Below are 26,704 nucleotides of genomic sequence, written 5' to 3' on the forward strand. Positions count from 1 at the left end.
TGAGTCTACTAATGATGATTGATACTGAGCATCCTGCCAAGTGTCCACTGCCCATTTGCATATTTTCCTTAGAGACATGTATGTTTATTAAGATCCTTTGCCCATTTTTATGATTTATTTTATTTTATTATTTTATTTTTTGTACTGGGGATTGAAGTCACGACCTACTGCTTGTGCTCATTCTTAAATTGGGTTGTCTTTTTATTATTTAATTGTATGAGTTCCTATAAATATGTTCTCCTAGTCTGTGTGTTATCCTTTTACCTAACTAATGGTGCTTTTTAAAGCATAATGTTTTCAGTTTGAGTAAAATTCAGCTTATTTAGCTCTGTGTGGCAGTGCATACCTGTAATCCCAGCACTTTGAAAGACTGGCAGAAGAATTACACATTCAAGCCCAGCCCGAGAAATTCAACAATTCAGGGGAACCCTGTCTCGAAATTAAACATTTTTTAAAGTTCTAAGGATATAGCTAGGTGTGAAGATCCTGGGTTCAATGCTAGTACCAAAAACATAAATAAAAATATATAAATCTAACATTTATTTTTCTTTTCTTGCATATGCTTTTATCACATGTAACAAATCACTCTCTACTTCAAGGTTAGAAAGATTTACTCCTATGTTTTCTTCTAAGAGTTTTACAGTATTGATTATTATGTTAGATCTTTGGTCCATTAATTTTTAAATAGTATGAAATACAGATTCAGCTCCATTCTATTGCCTGTGGATATTCAATTGTTCCAGAATTATCTGTTAAAAAGATTGCTATCTTTTCCTATTGAATTGCCTTGATAACCCTGCAGAAAATCAATTAAGTGTAAAAGTTTTTCACAATTCTCAGTTCCATTACATTGAGCTAGATATCTATCTAGGCCAATGTAACACTATCTTGATTACTCTAGCTTTGTGATAAGTAAAATCTGGAAATGAGGGTCTTCCAACTTTGTTCTTCATCTTCCAGGTGTTTTGGCCACTTTGGGCCCTTTGCATTTTTCACATAAACTTTAGGTTAACATGTTAAAAAGTTGAGATTTTGATAAGACATGCAATGAACTGATAGCGTATAGGATTCATAACAGCATTACTGTAAATCTTTCAATCTATGATCATGAGTTTCCTTTCAATAGTGTTTTGTAGCTTTAAAGTTGTAAGCTTTTAAATTACTTTTGTTTCTATTACTTTAAATATTTTATTCTTTTTCGTGCTATTTATCTGTGAAAATATTTTCCTAACTTCACTTCTAGATTGTTCTTACCAAGCAGATTGAAATACAATCAGCTGCGATATTAGTCTTAGGTTCTGAAATCTGCTGAACTTGTGTCTTAAACCTACAGAATTTTTACAGGTTCCTTAAGATTTTCTATTTACAAGGTCATGTCTCCTGTAAAACAGTTTTATTTCTTCCTTATCTAATTCCCAGTCTATCTTTCCCATATACTATCTCTATCAACTCCCTCTTTCAAATATTTTACACTGCTGCCTCTAAACTGAAGGTGGGTGCAGGGCACCACATATTTGGAAAGGTTATAACTCAAAGATATTCTAGAAATAAAATTACTGCTATGGACACTCTGAACTGTTGAGTCCTTTGCCTTTGTCCAAGCTCTCTTTCTCATGTGACATGCTTCTCATCTTAATATAAGATTATTTTCACCTTCCAGGACCTAACTTTAGTTCTTCCTACTTTAAGAAGCTTCCCTTAATCACCAGCCCTTAAAAGAAATCATTTCCCCTCCTCACAAATACCAAGAATATCACCTGTGTAAAAACAGTGCAAATACATGAAATCAATAAGCACAACACTAGCTCATATTTGAAAGCCTCAAAAGTTCCAAATTTTAACCCATCATGAAGTATTTCAAGAAAACCAACCATATAGTGTCCACTAATGTTGTAAGAATGTACAACAGCAAAACATAACACAGTAAGATCCATTCAACAAACTGAGAAAAGTTAAACTTAACAAGGCAACCACTTTTCCTAATACTTTAAGTTGTCATCCATAAAACAACCATGAAACTGGCACTGGCTCAGCGATAAATGACAACCCCCGTCCCCATCAAAAAACAAAACAAAACAAAAAATCAAGAAAAGATGCCTCGAATATGTGATAATTTCTTCACTGCCTCGTCTTCGATTTTTCAAATTCTGCAACAAGGTCTCACTAAGGTGTCCAGCCTGGTCTCCAATTTGTCAGCCTTCGAACTCAACCCCCTAAGAAGCTGGGATTACAGCCACGCACGAGCACATCAGTCTTCACCCCATTTTCCGTACTTTCCATTGAAACATTCCTCAGAAATGGACAGCAGATGAATCAATGGTGGGGAAACACCTGTGATGTTGGGCATAACTTGGCAACTGGTCAAAGAAAAAGAAACAAGACAGAACAAAGGTCGACAAAAGCACATCTGTATCTGACACGCAGCTCGCTTTACTATTCAGTAAGATTTCCTGGTTTATTTAAGTATACTGTTCTAATAAATATTACTCTAATCATTTAATTTACTGTTTTAAGTAAAAGCATCTGGCATAAAGAGACAAAAAAGCAAATGTTCTGACAGGCAAAATGGCTTGAGCTGTGTAAGTAAAACAGTGCAGGATAAAGTTTTATATCAGAACTAAATGCCACCACTATCCTCCAGTCTTTCGTCTCCAGGGAATAAATTCATGGAAAAACTCAGGTGGTGAGGCCAATATCTCTAATAGCAGAAAATTTAACAAATCTAATGAAGAATGAAAAGTCTTCCAGCTGTATCTCCTGCATAGAAACAGCCTTAATGATCCCAGCCCTTCTGCTCAGAGCATGCTTCATAGGATTCAGCATCACACCCGTCTTCCACGTGACGATGTTTGCACTTCTGGTGATCCTTTGAATTGCCTTTAACAGCACACAAAACTTTGCAAACTATTAATCCTGATGATCTTCTTAGAATTTCTGTATTTCTTGAAACTAATTCTTTACAACTTCATATGCTGGTGTGATGAAAAAGAAAGGAAAGAAAGAAAGAAAGAAAGAAAAAAAGAAAGAAAGAAAGAAAGAAAGAAAGAAAGAAAGAAAGAAAGAAAGAAAGAAAGAAAGAAAGAAGAAAGAGGAAAGAAGAAGGCAGGAAAATACAAAATTCTTCCACTTTAAGATTTTTTTTTTTCTCTGCTTACTTTTAAAATAGGACCGCGGGACTTCCCATTAAATGTTCACTGTTTCCAAATTCATACACTCCACCTACATTTAATTATCTTCCATATACTGAACACAGTGGATCCAAACACTACTGTCAAGAGTGTGGTAGCTGCTGAGTGTATTAGAAGGACCATCTTGGTAGCAAGTACAAGACATAAGGGTGAGTGTGTGAGCATAAACAGACTTGAGAATGGCCACCACAGAGGTGAAAGATAACGAGCGCCTGTGCCACAGCAAACGGGAACAAAATCAACAAAGACGCAAGAGATGCTGGACCTCCCAAGATGCTCTCCTTCCTCCAGTATCGGCACCATTACCACTCTAGCCCTTTCCTGGCTTTTGCTAATGTCAACATACTCCGGAGGCCACTGCCTGGCCGCAGCAGCTGCTCTGGGCTCCCACAGCTGCCTGATTAAAGAAGCCCCCTTTGTCTTTCTCCCAGTCTTCATCTTGTACTAAGGTAGGAATGACTCAAGACATTTCCCCTCCAAAAGGCCCCAGTGGATTAATCCTGCCCAAATTCGGTTTCCTATCTGTGACAAAGAGATTTACTATGTGTAAAAAAAAAAAAAAAAAAGTACTTTAGCACTTTCCTAAACCAGAGGCTAGTAGAATCTGAATTAATAAAGAGTCCATGGCCTAACTGTACTTCTCCCCCTTAAAAGAATGAAAATATAGTGTACAGTATGTAAGGGGTGAAGGAATCATCAGGATTAAGTTTGCAAAGTTTTGTTTGTTGTTAAAGGTGATTCAAAGGATCACAAGGAATGCAAACATCGCAGATAAAATGCCCTTGCCGTGTAACAGAAGAGTGCATCGCGTGGAAGACGGGTGTGATGCTGAATGCTATGATGCCTGGTCTGAGCAGAAGGGCTGGGATCATTAACGCTGTTTCTATGCAGGAGATACAGCTGGAAGACTTTTCATTCTTCCTTCAAGGAAAAAAGGAGATTTTCACACTTGTATGAAAAATATGCATAGTACCTTGGTGTGGAGGTATCTGTAGTCATTAGAAATTGTCCTTTTCTAGCAATCTCACCTACTACTTTGTATATCTGGTCATATAATTAACACATTATGTTTCTTCTTTTTCGGCTGAGACTCTTTTCCTGTGACAACTATAAACCCACTGACTGTAATCTTAATTTTTTTCTTTTGATTTAATATACTGAAGAAAAATACTTAACCAGATCAACTTTAAAAGTACTTTGAGTTTTGTATTAAATAGCCATCTGTTTCTATAACACATGGACTGGATTGTAATAAAATGATGGAATAGGAAGACAATTTCTTCAAATTATGAGGAAATGAGTCTGTTTCATAAGACTGACTGCAGAAAAATTGACCTTTCTGAGAATGAAATTGTTGATGAACCAGCAAATAAAATGAAGTTTCTTCTGCTCTGGTTAGCAAACTCCTTAAAAGAAAATAGTTCAAGGAAGGAAAAAAAACCAGCCAGGACTGGTGGTATATGCCTATAATGCCATCAGTCAGGAGGTGGAGGCAGGAGGATCAGGAGTTCAGAGCCAGCCTGAGCTACAAAGCAAGTCCAAGGCCAACCTGAACTGGACCACCTGTCAAGTAAATGAATAAATAAATAAATACAAGTGACAATCTGTCAAATAAATGAATAAATCAATAAACTAGCACATCTACTGCAGAAATTTCAATAAAGCAGCTTACCAAGAACAATTGTGAGTAACAGTATACAGGTTTTGCCAGAAAATATAGACATAACATTTATGCCTAGATCCTTGAAGAAAACTACAGTTATCTACAATTATGAATTCTACACATGTAAATTTCCTAGAACCTGCATCCTGTCATTTCTTGGAAGACGTTTTTGTGTTGCTTTTTGCTGCTGCTGCTACTATTGTTATTGTTGTTGTCACCACTAGAATAAATGTCGAAAAAGAAGAATTTTTGCTTTTCTTTATCCCCAGAGCCTATATTGCTAGAACCTAGCAAAATGAATGTTTTGCTGAATGAATGAAATAAAAACTATCCTATAACCAGTAAGATGTGAATTAAGGGGAACCTCAAGACTGACACACGAAGAAGATGGCTCCTTAAACACAGCAAACTCCATGTAAATCCTGCCCAAGTTCTAGGTGCTGCTTCAAAATACACTCTTGAGTACAATGCTGGGAAATCATGGTGGCGGTGCCCTAATTTTAGACCAAGTTGGTTCTTCTATTTCCTCAGCAAATAGATGCAGAGTACCAATATGTGTCAAGCACTGGGGAAGAGAACAATACACAGGGCCAACATGGCTCTTACCATAAAGGGCCTTTCATCATAGCCCAGCAACTCCAGCTGCACTGCTGTCTGCTGGTAGATGAAGCTCAGACAGAGGTAAAGTCCAGAGATCATTTTGGCCACAGTTCTAGAATTCAGGATGATCCTACATGGGCAATTAGCATTACACATGAATTTCTCACTGAGTACTCTCTAAACACTATGCTGTACAATACTATAACCACGTTCACATATGGTTATTAAAATTTAAATTAATTAAAATTTAATAAAATTGAAAGTTCAGTTCCTCTGTGCTCTGTATCTTTACAGTTAATGGCCACCATATACTGTACTATACAGATAGAAAACATCCAATCATCACCAAAAGTTTAATTTGAAAGCACTGCCCTAGAGCCTTATAAACAATGTGGTGGTTTAAGACCACAACACAAAGTCACCCAGGAGGTTTGTAGACATGAAGACTCTCTGGCACCACTCCTGACATTCGCAAGCAGAATTCTGTGGGCTTCTATCTGGACCCCAGATGATTCATACACATGGTAAAAAACAAGAAACACCGCTCCAGAAAATGACAGTATCAGGAAGTCATTCTGACAGCATTTAAACTATTATTTTCTAATCGCAAGTCCTTATCTCCTAAGTGAAAAGTCCAACCATCCAATCACTGAGACAACAACTAAAGAAAGTTCCAAGAAACAGTAGTCTTTCATTCTTATTGAGAGAAAGGCTTGGCTGTTGTGCTCTGGGTTTGCCCTCTTATTACCAAGTACCCTGGGATCCTGGTCAAGGGTCTCTTCCTGGTATCACAGCTTGTGTTAAAGATCTCTCACAATAAATGATCAAGAGCTGTAGGCTTACAGGAAAAAGGTCATAAAGTGCTAAAATAACTGCAAATATGAACTCGACCCTTAGTAAAGTCTGTACAATGGTATCTGTACGTGGCCCTGAAGAAAGTATGTTGGATAAATGCCCAGTTCACAAAGCAAATACAAAAAGCAAGCCACTCAAAGCCAAATACACCTCACCTGTAAGTAACTATAACCCTTAATTATGAATTCTAATAATCAATAAACATCTCCAGCAACAAAGTAATTGATCCATTGCTTTTATTCTCCCTTCAATGGGAAAAAATATTAAAACTATACAGGAGGATAATCTAATCCATTTTCCTTAGCAAGACAAAATATATTTGGCATGATAAAAATAACAGAAAATGAGTATGAGTAATGAGAATTTGCTAACTGAGTAACCTAAGTGCATTATATTTTGGGACACTCTCTTTCCCCTAATAAAAGTCACATTTTGGAGAAGACTGCAGTGTGCAGTTGAGGATGCTAGCTATGGTCTGGACATCTCCAGGACTCTAAAAGCACACATATTTAAGGTTTTATGAACTGCAAAAGCCGAGCAAAGGCCTACCAACCACTACACAAGCTTTTAAATGTGCACACAAGCAGCAAACATTGCATTAATTGGATGCTCTTCCTTCAGTGATTAATGGTTACAGCTGTTCTTACTACAAACTAAATTTCACATACTAATGATTCAGAACCCATTTTTTCTCATTCAGTTCTAATCCCTGGAGGGGAATGATCATTGATTCCCATTCCAGGCGATTTCACAGGAAGCTCTGTAAACTAAGCAGCAGCACTGCAAACAGCACTAGCCAGCTGAGGGAGGCAAAGAACAGCCTGTTAATTCCCAAGCAAAGTCCCTGCAACTGTGCTGAGCACTCTTTTCCATGGAGGAAAAGGCTGGATATAGGGCTGGATTTGAGTTTATCCTTAAAAATCTGCTTTCCTTTTTTCAGCCAATAGAGTTGTCTCTCATCCACCCCTCATAATTTGTTCTTTTACACCCACACTTTGTGCTTTGCTTCCCCTTGCAGCTTCATCTCTTCTGATCAGTTGCTCCTCTGATTTTAACCCATTATTCCTATTTCCTACTGCTTCTTCCTGATTAGGAATCCACATCTCTAAAAATCCATTTTTCAAACTTTTCCTCTCTTCACTGAGTTCCTTAGATTTTATTATATTTTTAAAAGTAAAAACAAAGTTTAAAATCATTTATAGTTACGTCCTCCTGCTGAAGTTAACATGAATGCAGGGGTATTACTATTAAATGCTTCTTCTGTAAAGTATTTTAAGAAGCAGTTTGGTACTTAAGAAATTAAAATTGAGGTTTTAATGTTACGTAGTTCTTTTAAAAAAAAAATAATTACAAGTGCCAAGCAGCCAGAGTTCCTACCAATAATGGTGAATTACAGCTGCCGCTCTCCGGACTGGCACTTCTCAAGACAGATGTCAGTGCCAGGGGTAAACCACAGCTTTAATCAGCCACCGGTTTATGAGCCTCAAGGGAACCACATTCACATTCAGCAGTTTTCAGGCTCAGAAACTCAGGCTACAAAGGAAGGCAAACAACGACTCCAAAGGTATCTACACTTGCAATTTTTACAGAAAGTTGAATGTTTCCCTGGTAAGAGAGACATAAATCTTTAGTTACTATAAAAGTGACACTTTGGACAGACAGCAAAGATACACCCCTGCGTGTAAACCTAGGAAATAAAACAGCTGCTCTGAGCTTCCAGCAGGGATTCCACTCAGCCTTACTGTTCCCAGAGCGTGCATGTAACCAACCCTGTCCTCCGCTCCACTATTCAGATGCAGCTCGGATGCCAGCGAGCAGATGAAAAGGAGTTTGGGTTCTTTAAGAGAAACTCCTCCCCATCCCAACCAGCACCACAATATGATGTCTTTCTAAAACTGCAGGGACTCTTGCTGCCTATATAGTACATCCCAGACAGGCACAGAAATAGAGTGGCAGGGTGATACAATTCTGTATTCCCAGTAAAGCTGGGCGGCGGGGATGAAGTAAGATTACAGGTAAGAATAATATTCTGCTTTCTATTTTAAAAAATACAATTTTTGAAAAATTCAATGCCAGATGCAACAATAAACATTCCAAGTTAAAGCCAGGTGAGGTACAGTAAAGGTGACATCTTTCTGATCACTGGGGAATTAAAGATTGTTGGGGGCTCCCAAATGAACGCAATAGGCTCTTCCCTATGGCAGCAGTCTTCAGAAGCCGGGCTAGCCCCCGAAGTCTCCTCCTGGGACGGCCAGAAGACAAGACTAGTAAGCAAAGGCAGTCAATAATACCGACGGATAATTTCACAGCAGCATATTACAAGAGATAGATAAATCAAAATATATTTGCCTGCATAGACCTACAAATAGAGGTTACTCACAGAGATTACTGTAGCTCCAGCAGTTACCCATTGATCATAGAAAATGCCCAGTTCATCAGTTTAATGCTTGAGAAAAAGTTAGCTAGAAAAGAAGCAAGCTAATGCAAAATACGCTGTTCTAGTCAACTGGAGGCAAATTAGTTTCAGATCTCCTGGCAGCCCCCTCTGCCCTGCACCGTACACGGTGATGTAAATGGAAGCACTTTGGGCACTTGGAACCCGAGCTGAGCCGAGGAGCTGCTGCCTTGGTCCCTCTCACAAAGGCGGAGCAGCCTGTTCCCCAGCTCGCTCTCCCTCTCTGCCTCTGTGGCTCTCTACCTTGGGAGCTTACCGAAAACAGCCACCGTAGGGCTTTTTTTAATTGTGAAAACTACTTCCAAGGAGATAACTGAGATGCCGGGAGTTGGCTTTAATATAACCATGTCCCCAGTGCAGCAGCAGGAAGCCCGGCAAAGGCTCGGAGAGGATTGTACCATCCTCAGTGACATCAGAGGTGGGGCTGTCATCTCAGGATTATGCAGCATTTTCTCTGATGCAGGAATGACACACGTGAACAGGGATGGGTGAGTTCCCTTTAAAGGGGTTTGATTCTAGTGTTATTTGAAAAAGAAACGGAAAATGCAAAAATCTTGTACAAAAGCTGCTGGAGAATGACATAAATCCTGCTTTGCCAGGTTTCCTCTCACTGCTAAATGTACTGCCATCTAGTCTTTTTTACTGATGATTACATTACTGCTCCTGTGATAAAATTAATATTTAATGGGTAATTGATACGACTTGGAAATGTGACAAGAAAAGATTCAAAGACATTAACATCCATTTTTAAAAACGGTGGCACAAACTTTTTGTCACTAATAGTACCTTGGATGTATTCAATACTCTTCAACACAGTCTCAATAAAAACTAATAGTTTTGTAGATAAAAAAAAGTGTTAGAAAGTAACAGAAGACGAGTAACAGAATATTGCTCCTCCGACTTGGTGAATAAGGGCTGTTGACACAAACAGCAAAAATAACTCATCCTCTACATTATTCTGCAAATCAGCATGAAAAGCATAGGTCAACAACAGAAGGCAACTTAGAATTATTTTCCTTCTTTCCGTATACAGCCACAGAATACCAAACATGTGCTAGAAAATGTGTTGGGTTTAATTTAATGGTCATTTCTAACAAACAATAATCTAATCAAAGCAGAAAATGTTCTGTCACATGCCAGACATTGAAGTATGAAATTTTACCGTATGAACGTATCTAATTCCTACCAGCAGCCCTGTGTGATTAACCCATTTTACAGATGAGACTATTAAAATATAAGAGAGGTCTATGACTTGTCCAAGATCACATAGCTAAAACTGGCACAAGCAGGATTCAAAAACAAGAACTATGGCACCAATGTTCACCTTTTCTCTTTCTTTTTCCTTTTTTTTTTTTTGGGGGGGGGGGCGGCACCTCACACTTGCCAGACAGGTTCTGTGGTGCTGAGCTATATCCCCAGCCAGGTTATTCACCTTTTCTACCACCAAGGTAAATTCTCTCCTGCAAGCTTCCATACCAAGAAAATCATTCTAAATGGAAAAAATAATTTCCAGGACTCAAAACCATAGCAAACCAATTATATTTCTCAACAAGACTGGGCCAGCCATAAGATGATAAAGGTTAGAGAGTAAACCTAAAGAAGTACACACCAATAAAGTGGAAATAAATTCTAGACGCGGATTTTCATACTGCTGGCTCCTGGGACTTTGGATCAAAGACTTAAAATCATCCAGCTTCCGCTCCTTACCTCTGAGGCACATACCTTTAAATTACAGACCAGTGAAGCCCTGTAGCTGGAACACAGGATCTGGACTTGTAATCAGGGTTCTGTTGCTTTCCAGTGATGCTGCTTTGAGCCAATTACTTCACCTCAATAGCCCTCAATTTTCTCATCCAACAAAATGGGAATAATAATGGGTTTTTTCTAAAGATTAAATAAACCATGCTTATAAATAAATAAAGCACTCTGAGTAGCAACTAATATACAATAAAAGCCTAGAGTTAACTACTGTTATTATTGTAATTAACATTAATATTAGTGTCATTGAAATTTGTAAGCTAAAAGCACCAGCTTCTTCGCTTTTCAAAAATCTCTCCAAAAAATGCTTCCCAGAATAGGCTGAGAGCAAGAAAGACATCCCTGGAGAGCTTAATGCAAACATTAACTGGTTTATGAATCACCAGTTTCTGAAGACACACATGTTGAACTTGCTGGGCCTTCCCTGGTATGGGAGAAAGTTCTTTAAGATGGAAAAAAAGACCAAAAGGCACACATCCTTTTGCCCTCCTTTCTTAAACCAGTAAACATCCCTTCTTCTAAGGAAGCAAAACAGAAGAGCCTCATACTCAAGATATTTCCTACTCCATACCTTCTTTTACAGGGGAGACACAGAAACGCTTAGGTTAAGCTATTTAATACTGACACATAGTGAAAGGTCATAATTTCCCTATAGTTTCAAAAGTTAACTGGAGGGCTGGGGTATTTATCAGGCCATTTCTACTTGGTACACTCCCAGCCTGCACCTTGTCTGATGCAAAGTCAAGTCAGTGAACGGAACTGCGGGAAACAAGAAAAAGCAAAATACACTGCTTTCCAATACTAGAAGCGATGTTGTCCTACAAACAGAACAGAGCCTCCACTAAATGATGTAATGGCCTGTGAAATAGACCTCCTGCCTCTCTTTTCTTCCCATCTCTAGGTGGATTTATTCTTTCCAATCTATATGTTATCAAGCTCATGTTAAAAGGAAAAAGAAAAAATACAAACTTAAATCCTGCATGAAGATGTTCAATGAAGCTACTGCTATTGTAAAGATTATGTAAACTAAGATGATGCCCTTAATTTACAACTGCTAGGAACCAAGAAAAAAATCAATGTCTGTGCTACCCAGAGCATCCTGAAGCCATAATTGTTTTGTATTGTTTACAGTGACTATGTTTTCTTGTTTTCTGTATTTTCAGTGCTCTGGCATGTGAGTCTGCTCCAAAGATTCTCTGTTATTCAAAATAATTAAAAATAGAGCACTAGGCCTAACACGCAAGTGATCTGGGTCCATTCCCCAGCACAGCCACGGTCATCTAAGTTTTGTAACTCTCTGCAGATGAAGAATTCAGGGAAAGTTTCAGTAAGCTGGCCAATAAACAATCAGAGAATAATGAGAGCACAAAGCACCAAAGGTGAAAGAAGGAAGGAAGGAAAAGAGAGAGAGAGAGAGAAATGAAGAAGGAAAGGCAAAGAGAAAGGAAGGAGAAAAAAGGAGGGAGGGAAGGAGAAAGAGAAGGAAGAAAGGCATTTAGCTGGCATCTCCTATGTGAATTCACACACACACAAAAAAAAAAAAGCAAAAGGGAAAAAACAGAGCCAGTATTGTACACTAGGTTGAATTTTATTACTTTATTCTAGCACAGGCTAGCAATTTTAACTTTTTTTTTTGTCAACTGATTCTACTAACTTATTTATCGTCATACTTATGTCATTTTATATTCCACTAATATAAACCATAAATGCTTTTAATGAACATGCAATATGCTACTAGCAAATAATTCAGCCTGTGGAGTAGTCTAGTTATTTCAAATATTACCCGATTTCTTACAGTGATAAGTGGGTAAAACTACTCACAATGAAATAAAAATGTAGACCCTACTGACTGATGTAAAATGTCCTTGAAGTCGGTGATTTAAACACTGTTGTATCCTCATGTTACCAAGACTCCAAGAATCACAAATGTAACCTGCAAAGCCAGGTCAAGGTGTCGTAAAATTCCAGATTCACATGATGTGGGAGGAGAACTGTTATGATCAGTTAGGAACTGCTTTCTTCAACTGCTGGGCCTGGAATGGAACCAGATTCTAGTAGCGCCTGGACATTACAGAAGAGAAAGGCAGGCAGAGCCCGGGGCTGGCTGGGACAGAGCAGAATCATAGGGGACTTACACATCCAAAGACAAAATAGGGCCAAATCCAAACCTCTCCAAAAGTAGGAAAATCAGTAAGCATCGAAATCACATTCACAGGAGCAACAGAAGAATTTCATAAACTGAATTTACCAAGTCGATTTCTGGCTATTCTTAGTTGAATCAGGTTGTCTTTCCTAAAAATGCTTTTATTTCTTTGCTATTGCTTTTTATTTCTTTCAAAAGGAGGTATTCTTCAAAAACCCTGGTCTTGTCTCAACTTGGTTAGGACACAATGAAATGTTCTACCTCTCTGTAGGGGTCGCTAAAGGCAACCATGTGGCAGATTACAAAAAACCAGCCCCAGGACAACTGAGTCCAAGGCCCAGTAGCAAAGCCCAGAATGGCCAGCCAAGAGATGAAAGGATGCAAGTTTGCCTTAGAATCTCTCTCCCACAGGCTCATGTGGTAATGAATGCCCTGTCCTAGCTGTATTCAGCCTCCTCCGCTGCCACTCAGCTGGCTCCTTGGTCTGTGGCACTTCCTCTCCTCCTTTGTTATTCTAGGTGTGGTACCAAGAACTGGTTCTCAGCTTTCTGCTCTGCTGCATTGCAATCCAAATATTGTAATCCTCCCCCACCAGTGGTCCAGGAAGTTTGTATCTGTAATCCCATTGAAACGTTATTGGAAATCTGAGGAGTTAATTCCAATCTACCACCTCCAACACAACCCAGGGTGAGAATAAAGACACTAATACATATTTAGTTATGGGAAACCAAAGGGTCCTGAGCCCAGTCCAGGTGAGGATTCATGGAAAAAGGCCTTGATCCAGGGCCTCACCCAGAATGTATTAACTTGTGAAGAAGGCAGTGGCTCAGGGAGGGACAGTGAGGATGGTAGGAATTACCTGAGTCTGTGAGCTAGGCTTAGCTAGGAGGCCAGAAAGCATTCTGCAATATGCAGAGAGAACAGCATACAGAAAGACCAATTGCATAACACAACTGGGAAAGCGGTTAAATAGTTAGAAGAACGTTGCTTCAGTGTATGATATGTACCTGTGTGCTCTGGGAAGTCATAGACCCTCATCTTGAGGTCTGAACCTGTCGATGTCGCTCCCGGCCGGCAGGAAAGACACACGACAAGGTCTGGCGGTGGTCAGGCTTTTCTTTATTCTCTCCTTATACAGTCTGCCCCGAAGCCTCTACCGTCCGCTCTCCGCGGCTCCTTCCGTGCTTCAGTCTGCCCCGAAGCCTCTACCGGTCCGCTCCCCGCGGCTCCCTCCGTGCTTCAGTCTCTCTCTCGGGGGTGGAGGCACTGGCTATATATAGGATTAATAGCTAGGCAGACTACCCTGTGAGGCGGGAACTTAGTGGGGTGATAAGAAACAGGTGCCACACAGGCGGGCTCGATGAGAGGGGTAATCTAGCTCAGGCTTTTGTACTTTCCCACAGGCCTCGCAATCACCGCGTCTGATGACTTGACAGTGCCACGGCTCCCAACATGAACCCAGTAGACATTCCTGGAGCCAAGTGGTTCTGCCATCCCACTGTGCTCAAATGTTTATAGAGAGACAGGATGCAAGGAAACAGGAAACTGTCGCTGGCTCTAAAGACTATGCATCAATACTTCAGCTAGCCCTATTTACATTACTTAAAGTCACTTGAAGGGAAAAGGAGATAGCTAAGGCCCAGTTTAACTAATGCAGAGGTAATTGTCCTGCATTCAAGGAAAGCTGTCCGAATGGTCTTCTACACTGCTCCCTTTGTATTCTCTGCTTTTTAAAATGCATGAGCTTAGAAGAAATATGTATCATCCCACAGACATGCCAGTATGGCTAAAAAACTCTAATTAAGTACTGTAAACACATAAAGTGCTTCACAGTACCCAGGACACACAACATACCAAGGAAGTACCAGCTGAGCCGATACTACCACTGCTACTGGAAATTGTCTCTTGCTCCATTACCCACCATGCAACTTGTGCAAGCTCTTGGGCTTTGCCTTTAGGCTTTTTGTACTCAGTGGAATACAACTTCACAATTAATTTTTCAGCATAACCCAAGTAGTAAATATAGGCAACAAGATGTCACATGTAAGAGTACATGAAAACCATGAAGTAACATTCCGATGTACAGCTCTACACTAGTTTACACCACACTAGTTCCATACCAGTGACTTCGGTGTTCAGAGCTGATATCTCCACTGAGCTTCAGTCTACCTCACGCTCCTACTGAATGGGAAGAACTCACCGACTGGAGACTATTATACAGCAAAAAGGCGAGTGGACATGTCAGTAATTAAGTAGCCAAGAAGGAACTGTGTGAAACTAGTCACTGAGGCAAGGGACTAAGACTTGAACAAAACTACCAGAACAATGAGAGAGATTCCAGATCAGTTACACTATTTTAACTACAAGCATAAAGAGAACAAAATACAAAAGAAATCATGTCAAGTGGAACCAAAGTTCTCAGAGTTGCATTCGCGTCTGTCTTGACAATGCAACACACACACACAAGCCATGAAGTAAACCACGGCTATCAGTGGCTCACACATAGCTCTCTTTGCAGAGAAGAGCCGCCCAGAAGGCACAAGTGTTTCATGTGATGAACAGAAGGGAGGAATCTGTGTTTTGCAGGCAAGCTTAGCCTGTGCCCATATGTGCAAGAGAGCTTTGGGTCTGCTGCCCTGTGCTGCTCACGCAAGCACTGGACAGGTCATCGCCAGTAAAAATCATGTAGTTACATAGCCCAGGGACTCACTAGGCCAGCCCACTAGATCGCTCATTAAAGGTACCCCCCCAAAGATGGAAATCTGGATGGAGATAAGATACTCTCATTTCCTGGAGTCCTATGAGGCATGAGAGCAAACAGGCTCTGACCTATGTCCCTATGTGTTTCCAGAGGTAGAGGAGTCAACAATTCTTTAGTGCAGATGTTTCTTCCAGGTCACACACTCAAGGGGTCAAATCCATAACGACTCTGTGCCTGAAAATCTAGCTGCTGGTAAAGAATTCCTTTCTGAGGTGCATCATTAACATCTCCTGTCTTTTTACTGTCACACTTCAGAGCTGTCACATCTCCCTGCGCCTACAGTCACCAAGACTATCGTTGTATTTTTTTGGTCTCAGGCACTGACATGCCTATCACCATCTCTAGAGGACGAAGGAAGAGTGGCTTTAGAAATGGTCAGCTACAGCTAGCCTCAACTAGGCTTCCTCCTGCACCACCAATATACAACCTCCAATCCACTCAAAGCAATTTTGCTAGATTAATATTTCTAAAACAACGCTTCCCATGGGTTTTTTTGGTTGTTTGTCTATTTGTTTGAGTTATTTTGTTTTGTTTTGTTTTGTTTTGTTTTGTTTTGTTTTGTTTTGGAAGGAAGTGATGTTTGGTTTTTGTAGTTTGTTTTTAATGGGGGAATACTAAATCCAGGGCCATGTGCATTCTAATCAACCACTACCTTTGAGCTCCACTCCCTGACCTAAAACACTCTCTCATGGCATTGTTGTTACCAGCATCCAACTGTCTGTCTCCATTCCCCCAAAATAAAACGAATCAGAAATTTTAAATTGACCCCCAAAGTAATTATAGTAAAGTTGTAATTCTCTAAGTCAGGGGCCAGCAAACTTTTTCTATAAAGGCCAAATAATAGTTTGTGGGTCTCAAAGTCTATACACAACTCTGCCTTTGTAGCAATATCAGCCAAGAAGCACAGTAAACTAACACCAGCTGTACTCCAATAAAATAAAACTCCATCCACAAAGAAGATAGGACTGGGATTTAGCACAAATGATGTAGTTTTCCAATTCCTACTTTATCTTAGCACTGGAAACTTTCAGTAATCTGCCCATCAACTTACAAACTTACTTCCATTCTTCTGTCTTGGCAGTACTGTATATTATACTTTTCTTTTTAAATGTAACATACACCACATAAAAGTAAGGGCATGCTGGGATACTCGTTTTATCAGAGAGAGGGAATAAAAAAGGCGGAAAGAAAAAGATAGAGAAGCTAAGTAGCTTATAGTCAGGACTACAAGTTAAACTGAAGAACTCATCCTGTTAAAGGCTACTCAATGCTGCCTCTCCACTGGTTAACACAGGGTCCCCACAAATTACATGATCACCCCCGAACTTTAGCTCATAAAGTTACTCCCCCCCTCTAGCTATGTCCTTCTAGTCTCCCATGTCCCAGATCAAGGTTCAGCCCTCACTAAACCCCCAGCTCACCCTACTCACAGTGATCTCTCCCTTTCTTTTAATTCTAACACATACATTGTACTTTTCTTTGGGCTCTTTTATTTTTATGATTATCTTTCCTACTTAATTTTTATCTAATTTTCTATGCTCTAGGCAACTGCCACAGTATGTTCTGAAGCTAAAAGATATTCATTTATCAGAATGATGATTTTAACATACCTGATAATCCACAGATATATGGACATAAAATAACCATTTTTCATAAATAAACTACAACAAGTCATTTGTGTAAAACAAATATACCATTTTTTCAAAATGAAAAAAAAAAGAAACTAAAACTATCTATCAATCCCTTTGGTCTTTGCAATATGAGCTATAGTTCCAAAATGAATAAAGATTGAATACATTTAGTAATTGAACTGTTTCGAAGACTTTTATGGTAAATATTTTTGTTGAACTATGAAAACATCTTTAAGCAGATCTTTCTGTCACTCAGGTTTCTGAGAAGTGGTTCTCTGAGAAACACCTTTTGAAAAAGCATTGGTGCCTTTCCTGATTACAAATATAGATAGACAGATACATAGATACATAAAGTGTGTATTGCATAAAATTTCTGTGGATTCATGTAAGATAAAAAATCTGGCTCAGATAGTCACAGATTAGCTACTCAGAGCTCTCGATCACCTAATACATTTTCATCTTGATTCCAAGCATTCAGAGAAATTTCAAGGCATTAAAAGAATGTGGCAGCATTTTTAAATATTTCATAATTACTTTATTGTGTTTTTATTAACATGAATTAATTATACATATTAATGGGGTTCGGTGGGATATTTCCGCACATGCACACAGTGTGAACTCATCAAAATGAACCTTCCTTTGCCCACCTCCCCTGCTTTATTTTTCATACAACTATTATACTCAAATTGGAAGGCATCAAAGATCATGAACAAAGGACAAAGTGCAAAGTTATAGTTACAAGCAAGAAGAAGCATGGAGAGAGGAGAAGTCCACCAGACCCTCTCGATTTGCTGTTAGTCCTTGCTGTGGCAGCTCTGATGGCCCAGAGAACACCAGCAGGTGTGTGAGCAGCACAGGCCCAGGCTGTCTCTGGACAGTAAGTCCCCACCTCAGAGCTGGGGTATCACAGCTTACAACAACAACCCAAGCTAAGGAAAATCAGCATGAGCAGCTGGTGGCAAAACCCATGTAAAATAAAATTCAGAGATACTAACAAATAATGACTTCCTAAAATAAACGCCAACAGAATAACATACCCTAGGCAGACAATAACAGCCAAATAATAAAACAAAAAGCTAAATTTAAGAATTCAACATGAAATGGTTAAACTCAAACCATCTGTAGAAAATAATAAACTGATGAATATGGATGAATACAGAGTTAATAACAGGTAACACAAATACAGAATGTCAAAAGCAGCCAACTACCAATCAGGAGGATAGATAAACAGAAATGTTAGTCTCAGTGAGTGAAAGAAAAACATAAATAAATTAGTGCTTTCAAAATGACTGATTTATACCAGAGACAGAGATGGAAGTAAAGCTTCTCAAAATGCATGCTTTGAATTGCCACCTGCTAGTCTGGAAAATTAAAGCACAGTGTATTTAATATTTGATTCTGTTTTTGCTTTTGTTTTTTGCCAGGGATGGAAGCCAAGGCTTCACACCTGCTGAGCCCCCAGCCTGCCACGGTCAAGTGCTAACCCACTTCTCCAGCAGGGTCAGTATTCTGCCGTCCTCTCTAACATTTTAAACCCACTTTCACCTACTTCTAGAACAGCACATTCTCTCTATTCTTTTCATCCATTTTAAAATGAATTTCTAGCCTTATATGCAAAGCACCAATGACCAGCCCTCACAGGAGCCTCTGATTATGCACCTTCCTCCGCCCTCCTCGTCTGCTCTCTCTGTTCTATACATTAACTTCAGATACCCACAGTTTCTGAAAGCCCCGAGTTTGCTGCTGATCCTGATCTCAGTCTGTCTCCTTATAAAAGCACATGTCTGTCTCTGCAGGATATTAGCAAGGAATTAGTCATCTGTTCATGAGATCTGTGCCCATCACTTGGCACTCAATTACATATTATCTTCTATTTAATGGTTCCTAGAATGAACACTGTCTTCCTTATAAATTCATTAGCTCCTTATAAGAAAGGATTACCAGTACTGAATACATAGCAAATGTTTAGTACACATTTGTAGAAATTGAGTGTGTTAAATAAAGGAAATAATTATTTCTTACCCTACCCTTTAAAAAATACTGTTTAGCCGGGGATGTAGCTCAGTAGCATAAGCACCTGCCTGGTAAGCAGGTGGTCGTGAGTTCAATGCCCGGTAACAAACTGCAAAGTAAAAGAATAAAAAATACTATCTAAATATGGAAATCAAACTACACAAATATCAACTACCAAGAAGTTCTGGGAAATCTGCCACCAGAAAAAAGTCTATAGTCATTTTTCATTTGAGTACAAATTTAAAACAAGGTCTGTATCTTCTTTAGCTCTGTTCTTTAAACCAAGAGTGCCTCAAAGTTCACCAGGACAGTAGTTCTAAAGATAAGGAAGAGGCCCATATTTCGAAACTTAACACTCCAGCATCAGAAGAGCAAATACACTCAACTAATTTTTCCCACATCAGTTGGGTTTTACCTTGAGTCATCCCAATTTATTTGCTGGGACTCTTTGACTCATCAAAAATGTTTCAGCATTCAAATGCTACCAATGGAAAGGAATTTGTACCAAATCATCCAGTGCCTTAAGCCACATATTCTTTCTATTCCAAAGGAAAAATCGAAGAAGCTACTTGTTGGGGCAATATCCACACTGCATCAACCAACTAGATAGGACCAAGCAAATCTGAATCAAAAGTTAAATTGTTTTTGAGCAGAAAAAAGTGTGCTGTGCCTTCAAATGGTAGAAGGCCAATAGAAATACAGAGAAAAGGAGGTTTTAGTGAGAACAGACTCATACCAACAACCACGTCCTCATTTCCCAACCCTCAGGGAACACAAAGACTTCGGTTTAAAGATTTTTTTAAAAAAAGATAAAAATAAAAAGTGGAGCACACCTGTAATCCCAACATTTGAAAGGATAAGGCGACAGTTCAAAGTCAGTCTGCACTACACAGCGAGTCCAAGGCCAGCCTGAACTACAGAGCAAGAGCCAAACTCAAGAAAAACTAAAAGGGGGGCTGGGGATTTAGCTCAGCGGCATAAGCACCTGCCTTGCAAGCAGGCAGTCGTGGGTTTGATCCCCGGTACCAATAAAAAAAATTTTAAAAGAAAATTAAAAAAAAAAAAAAGAAAAACTAAAGGGGAAGTAGAGCCAGAAAGGTTAAACCGCTTATTCAACATGAGACTGGTGATGAATAACACGGGAAGCAAAACCCAAGTGCAAATGAAGTTAGTAGGCTGGCACTGGGGTGGGTAGAGTGGCACCCTGCCAAGCCCCATCCAGCTGCGGGATGCGGTGGAGAGACCTCGCCCCTGAGGTCACCCTCGAACTCCCAGCTAGCGTTGTTATGCCTGCCTTGCTGTGTGACCTGAGGTGCTCGGCCCAAGTCAGCCCCAGGGGTCTCACTCGGGACACAGCGAGGGAAATGTACCAGAACATCAGTCTGAAGTTTGCAGAGCAACTAAGAAGATGTCATCGAATAAATGTAAAAATGTTCACTTCTGCTTACTTTGATAAAATGGAAAATAGAATCTTTACCTCTACTTTCCTGAGGCAGCATTTCTATCTTCTTACAATTCACATCCAGGGCTGTAGGTATAGATATGCAGATGAAGCTGTGCACAAATACAGACACACGCACATACACCTCCCGTCAGCATTATCCCAGTGAAGCCAAGATCTCAGAACAGCACCCAAAAATTAAGACAAATGCTCACTTTGTTAACACACACGATAATCTAATACACAGTAAAACAAATGTTAATGGAAAATGTATCGGTTAACAGTCAATTTGGGAATTTCCACATTAGTCTTTCAATTACTGCACATTTAATTGTACTGATTTTCTTCAGAAATTTTTATAAAATGTATACACGAGGGTTAAAAAAGCAACAGTCTAACTTTTATATACTACCTCAATGATCTTTGTATTCAAATATTACTATTCTCAGGTACCCACCAAAATTTCTCTCTAAAAAAGACTGTTCATTAATATTTATGTTTTTTAAAATATAAGTGGCTTTGCCATGAAATTTCCAAATCTTTAATTCATGTATCATAAGGATATTAAGGCATAACAGAGACTATTTGCACAAGACTGGCATTTTGATAAGCCATTTGATTAAAACAAAGAACAAAAGCGTATTAACTGACCTCTACACCTGAAAGAAATCTTGTTAGCAGAAAAATCAAACAGCGCCTTACTGTAAAAAGGCTACTAAGCTGTATCACGGCCTTACACCACCAGGGGGCAGTGTTGCCTAACTATTCACAAGAATCAGTGGCAAAGACAAAACCACTTTCTACATGTTTGTAAACTTTCAGGGAGGAAAAAAAAATACTGTTTGAAAGAAAATCTAGAAACCTCCCAATAGGTCTCTATAATTAAGTTAGAATGGCATCATAGTCCACATCTCAGGATCGTTTGTGCCTGTGAATTCCCTGTACTTCTAGGTCTAGGATCAGCCTCACAGGAATGAGCTGCTCATCATGTTCAGGTGCACAACCTACCTCGGACCACATCAGCCCCGACCTGAATCCTCACCCTCCCTGCAACCCCGATGCCAAAGCTCAAAGAAAGCGGTCATCAGTGACAGCTGGGGCTCCAAATTTCAAGCTATTACATGATGGCCCCTGTACTAAGTATCTCCAAACTATCCCCATAAAATACACTCACTCAGTGATAAATATATCTAAAATTTTAGCTTGCAAGCACACTCTCCTTTCACAATGACGAAAGCCAGAATGGAGCACATCACATAAACTCCTAGAGCTCCGAAGGTCAACAGCAACCATCTCCCGTGTGTGACTTTAACCGTCATTTTATCATTTTGTTTAATTGTAGCTTCCCCTAAACCACTAACCCTAAACAAATGTACTAAAGACTTACATAGAGGACTTGAAACTGAAAAACAGCTAGAAGAAAACATAGCGGGGGGGCTTCCTGAGATGGGTGTGGACAATGAGTTTCTTTATAACATCAAAAACACAGGCATGAAAAGGAACAACAGACAAACAGGACTGCACCAAACTGAAAAGCTCCTGCAGAGCAAGGGAAATTTTCCAGAATGTATTGCACCTTGTACACTGTTGCTTGGAGTGTAAATCAGTGTAGCCCTTATTGAAAATAATACAGGGCTGGGGGTTTAGCTCAGCAGCTTAAGTGCTTGCTTAGCAAATGTGAGGTTGTGAGTTTGACCTCTAGTAGCAGAAAAGAAAGGAAGAAAGAAAGAAAGAAAGAAAGAAAGAAAGAAAGAAAGAAAGAAAGAAAGGAAGAAATAGTACGAAGGTTCCTAGAAAACTAAAAATGTAACTACCATAGTACTCAAACTTTCACTTCAGAATATTTGGCCAAAGAAAAGAAATCAGTATGTTGAAGACATATCCGCACCCCCATGACTTCTGCACCATATTCACAATGGAAAAATGTATGGACACACCCAAGTGTCTATGGATGGAAGAATCGATCAATACGTAAAGAAAATGAGGCACAGCAAAACTGCCCTCAGCGCATTTCCCTTGCTTGCTTCTGACATCCAATCGGTTATGAGTCTCAGCACCATCAAATGTCTGGAGTACTTTTCCCCTCCCTATTGTCACCCCCGCAGTTCAAGTCTTCATCCTGAGTCCCCCGTATTCCTGCACTCCTCTCTGGGAGAAAAGCAGGGAGCAAACCCATTACGCACATCTCCTTCATCTATACCCCAGGCACACGGCCACCCAGAAGAAAGAGATGACGTTTTCAGGTTCCCTAGACAGCTAACTGCAGTCACGGCACCACATACAGACAGTGAACATAACCAGAAGTGATCTCCACCATTCCTCCAAAATACCTTTAAATCGTACCTACTGTGTGGCCCTTTACCCTTCTAACTCTCCCCTGCACCCTTCCTGCTCTCAGCCCGATGGCTAGAACTCAAGCAACCACATCAGAAGATGAGAAATTCCCAAGTACACGCCTTCCTAACAAGCAGCCTCCCTCTCCATCACCACCATCCACTTCCCCACTGCTTTCAGACTGATTTCCTAAATGCCAATGTGAAGAAGCAATCTACTATTGTTTGACTAAATAAAATAGAAGAATTTAGTATGCTACACCATGGCATATAAGATCATTGGTACTCTGGTCCCTGACTACCCCAAGTTTGTCTCATTACTTCCCTGTTGACACCAGCTGCCCTGAACAATCTTGGTTTGCCAGACACCACAGCTTTACATGTGCTTCTGCATGATCAGAACATCTTTCTTTCCAGCACTCACTCAACCTCAAAAATTTGGCTCAGTTAAGTTTCCTTTTCCAGGAAACCTTCCCTCCCACAGTCTCAGATTTTCCTTTGATAACCCCCCAGAGTCCCTGATTCTTACTTCTACCATAGCAGAAGCCACGCTGTATGAGAATCACATAACTTGTTTCCCTGACCTGACTTCATAGTCAGATTGGATCTTCATCTGCCTCCACAGCTTAGCAACCCAAAGGTAGCTAGCTGTTCAATGCATGTTGAAAAAGGAAACATCTTTGAAAGCCTTCACTTGTCCGGAAGCTCATTTCTGGCCAATTGACGCCTGACATAAATAAAAATCACAAAAACACTCTTGATATTGTCCCCAAGGCCTATTTGTAGCACATCATGTCCCCAACTGTGTTCCAGTAGCATCCACTTAGGGCATGTTAATACTGCGCCTAATGTGTGGCTTTCCAGCAATGACATAGAACTTTGCATTTCACAGACCTATCAGACTTCTCCGGGCCTCAAAGCTTCCCATTTACCCCCTTGGGCTCCTTCAATCTGTAAGATATTCGACTTGGCTCAGCAACCCTAGCCCTGCTCAATACTTTTAATGATCCACTTAAAAGTGACTTAAGATTACCCTCAAACTCACAGTCTCTACAGTTCCCTTAATTCTTCTTTCTAAAAATAGAGGTTTATGCCTCTCAAGTTTTTAACAACTGTCTCTTTCTTCACGATTTTCAGTGAATACCAAGAATGGCTCTATAATTTATCTGCAAATCTATTCGGCCTCTGAGGATACAATTCGTCAGAGCTGTAACTAGAGCAAAACAAGCAGAGTGATCTCTTCTTGAGCCTGGGCTCTGGCTTCTCCCAGAAGTGTTTGTTCTACAATTTAAAACAAAGATTGCACTGGACCGCACTCCTCCACAGGGAAAATCCAACCATACAGGTGCTTGGTGTCTCTGCTTTATCTCACAAATCCCTACCATTACCTCTTAGGCACTTAGAACGGGACCAACCTTCCCTTCCTCTGCTTCCTCAGAGATCACACAGTTACTGCACCTTCTGAGCAGGGCTGTTCAGAATGCCACCAAGACGTTTCTAGACATGCAGCATCTCAAGTGCTCATTCACAGACGAGATTTCTGGGTCACACAATGGAATCAGAATTACTAGAGAGACTTTCCAGAACCTGAATATTTAAGTACAACAAGCACCCAAGCTGTGAGGAGATCCGCTGCTTGCCAGGCAGGGCAGGGCAGGACTGGGCAGTCAGAGTCCCGGTCACTGTCTCCTGCAGCCTGAAGCAGCTGCCTCGTTCACTCCAGGGCACAACAGGAAGGGCGTCATTTTCCAGGTGCACAGTGAAGAGGTTCACAGAGCTGCCAGAAATTCCTAAAGAACTAAGTCAAAGAAGGTTCACCATTGCTTTGAAAATTGGTCAATGTCATTCACCTCCCTCCTGAGGAACTATGGTTTTTCAAAATGCATTCTCTTGATCCCCCCGCCATTTGAAGATGATCCACCTCCCTGCTTCCAGAGAAGGATGGAGAGGAAATCAGAGGCGGAAAAGGAAGGGGATGAAAAAGAGAACCGAGACGTGTTATGTCACAGACTGTGGAGACACGCACTAACAAAAAAGAAACACCAAAACCAACGTGTTATTATTGTCAAAGAAGCAAAGCAATCCTCAACTTTTTAAGAGCAAAAACGCCTTTTCTCTAACAGATATTTTGCAAGGCTCTTTTATTGTCCTGATATAAAATTCATAAATCGTTTAACTACCTAACTAGAAAGGAACAATATAACATTCTAAATATAATACAAAGGAAAAACAGAATTAAAATAAGTTCCATCATAGCAATCTCAGGTGAGTCAGGTACTTGACTGTCCCTGAAAGGAGAATTACCCTAGAAACAAGACTGGTGTAGAGACTGGTAACGGGAATGCTGCGGCAGTAACTCAGCATGCATGCTGCCTCTTAGAATATGATATTTGGAAAGGATGGACAATTTTCAATAAATTTCCAAAGCTAAAAAAAAAAGTATAATCTTCCCTTGATAGTGGTTATTGTCCTTCATGTGGTAGGTATAGAAAACTCACTGATATTTAAATCATGTCCAAAAATGTGTTTATATAGTGCATCTTAAGCTCAAATAATTAGAAACATATTTGTCCAAACCCATACAAATGTTCCATAGCACATCTGAAGTCACGCAGCACACGGAACAATTCTTGGCTGTGCAGCCCTACCCCATGCACTACAGGGGTCCAGCAGCTCCAGCCCTTCCAGATTAAAAGCTGGACAGGGCAGATGCAGGTTAGGTGAGTCCTGAGGCCTGAACACTTGAAGGAGGAGAAAGCTCTCCAAGAAAAAGGAGAAACAAACTGACAGGGGCCTCAGGGTCCCTGAAGTCTCTTGCACTGGCTTCATGGTAAATCCACTCTAGATGAGACTTGTTTGCAAAGTGTGACATCACGAGAGTCACACTAGAAAACAAAACTAAAACTGTAAACTCATGCACTTTAAGGCAGAAGCTATTTGGCCAAACGCCTGCAGGCTTCAGGAGGAAAGATGCACGGGCAGAGCACCAAGGTAGAGACCACATGGGAGGGCTGGCACCTCAGCACCTGTGCTCTGAAGCACCGCCTGCTACTTAGCGCCAGGGGGAATGCACACTCAGTGTCAAATCTTCAACAGCAGGGTGACATCTGAGTTTGTAGGTGAAATCTCCCGATATTTAAAAGTTTGCTTGGAGTTTTAATGAAACACTGGCTGAACCAAAGGAAGCATGAGTGAAGGATGTTAATGTGTCTACTCCGCTTTACAAATAAAAAAGATACCCAGGGCGCTGGGAAACCAAGCAACCCGCTCACCTCCCTGCTAAGCGGTAGTGAGCCACCGGTGCTCGGGCTGAAAGTCAGATATCCCCACCCCTTTCCCTCCCCACCCCCCCATTAGTAAATGGGAGCCAGAGATCTGAGCATCTCTTGGGAGAATGACCATATACAATATATCAAATAAAGGGATTTCTTTCTACTATGTCTTTGAAGACAAATATTTTTTTCACTGTTTTTGCTTTATTCTGATTAATGGTACTGCTCTATTCAATATGTTTTGGTAAGTTCTATAATGTTCCGTATTTCATTTTACTGTGCTATACAGGATTGAAAGAACAACTATTGTGAAGATAGCGAGATATACTGTGGTACCTATTACTGTTATCCCGGTAACCTGCTGTGAAGTTCTGTACCAATTTCACTGTACAATCTTAGTTGGCTTTATTCTGACTTGTTCTGCTGTATTTTACTACCTTAAATAATAAAAAAATCTTTAGAAATGATACCACCTAGCTAACATAAAACAAAATGAAATAAAAGCCAGACTAGTTTATGGAATGAACAATGAAAGGAGACGTTGCTAAAAGCACACTTTGCAAAGCAGTTCATACACCTACCAAAAAATTT

General features: G+C 40.1%; 1 protein-coding gene and 1 long non-coding RNA gene across 4 annotated transcripts in view; one reads left to right on the top strand and one right to left on the bottom strand.

Moving 5' to 3' along the window:
- Psd3 (pleckstrin and Sec7 domain containing 3) overlaps window positions 1–26,704 on the bottom strand; it is a 505,243-nt gene that overhangs the window by 305,769 nt on the left and 172,770 nt on the right. The gene's annotated exons all lie outside the window — the stretch shown is intronic.
- On the top strand, window positions 8,206–26,647 carry LOC134472701 (uncharacterized). Its single transcript, XR_010042627.1, has 3 exons — window positions 8,206–8,321; window positions 18,479–18,554; window positions 23,979–26,647. It is a non-coding gene; the product is annotated as an uncharacterized LOC134472701 (long non-coding RNA).

This window comes from Cavia porcellus, unplaced genomic scaffold (genome assembly GCF_034190915.1).
Source record: "Cavia porcellus strain 051 isolate PalLab524CR breed Dunkin Hartley unplaced genomic scaffold, mCavPor4.1 scaffold_24, whole genome shotgun sequence".
In the NCBI taxonomy this organism is placed as follows: domain Eukaryota; kingdom Metazoa; phylum Chordata; class Mammalia; order Rodentia; family Caviidae; genus Cavia; species Cavia porcellus.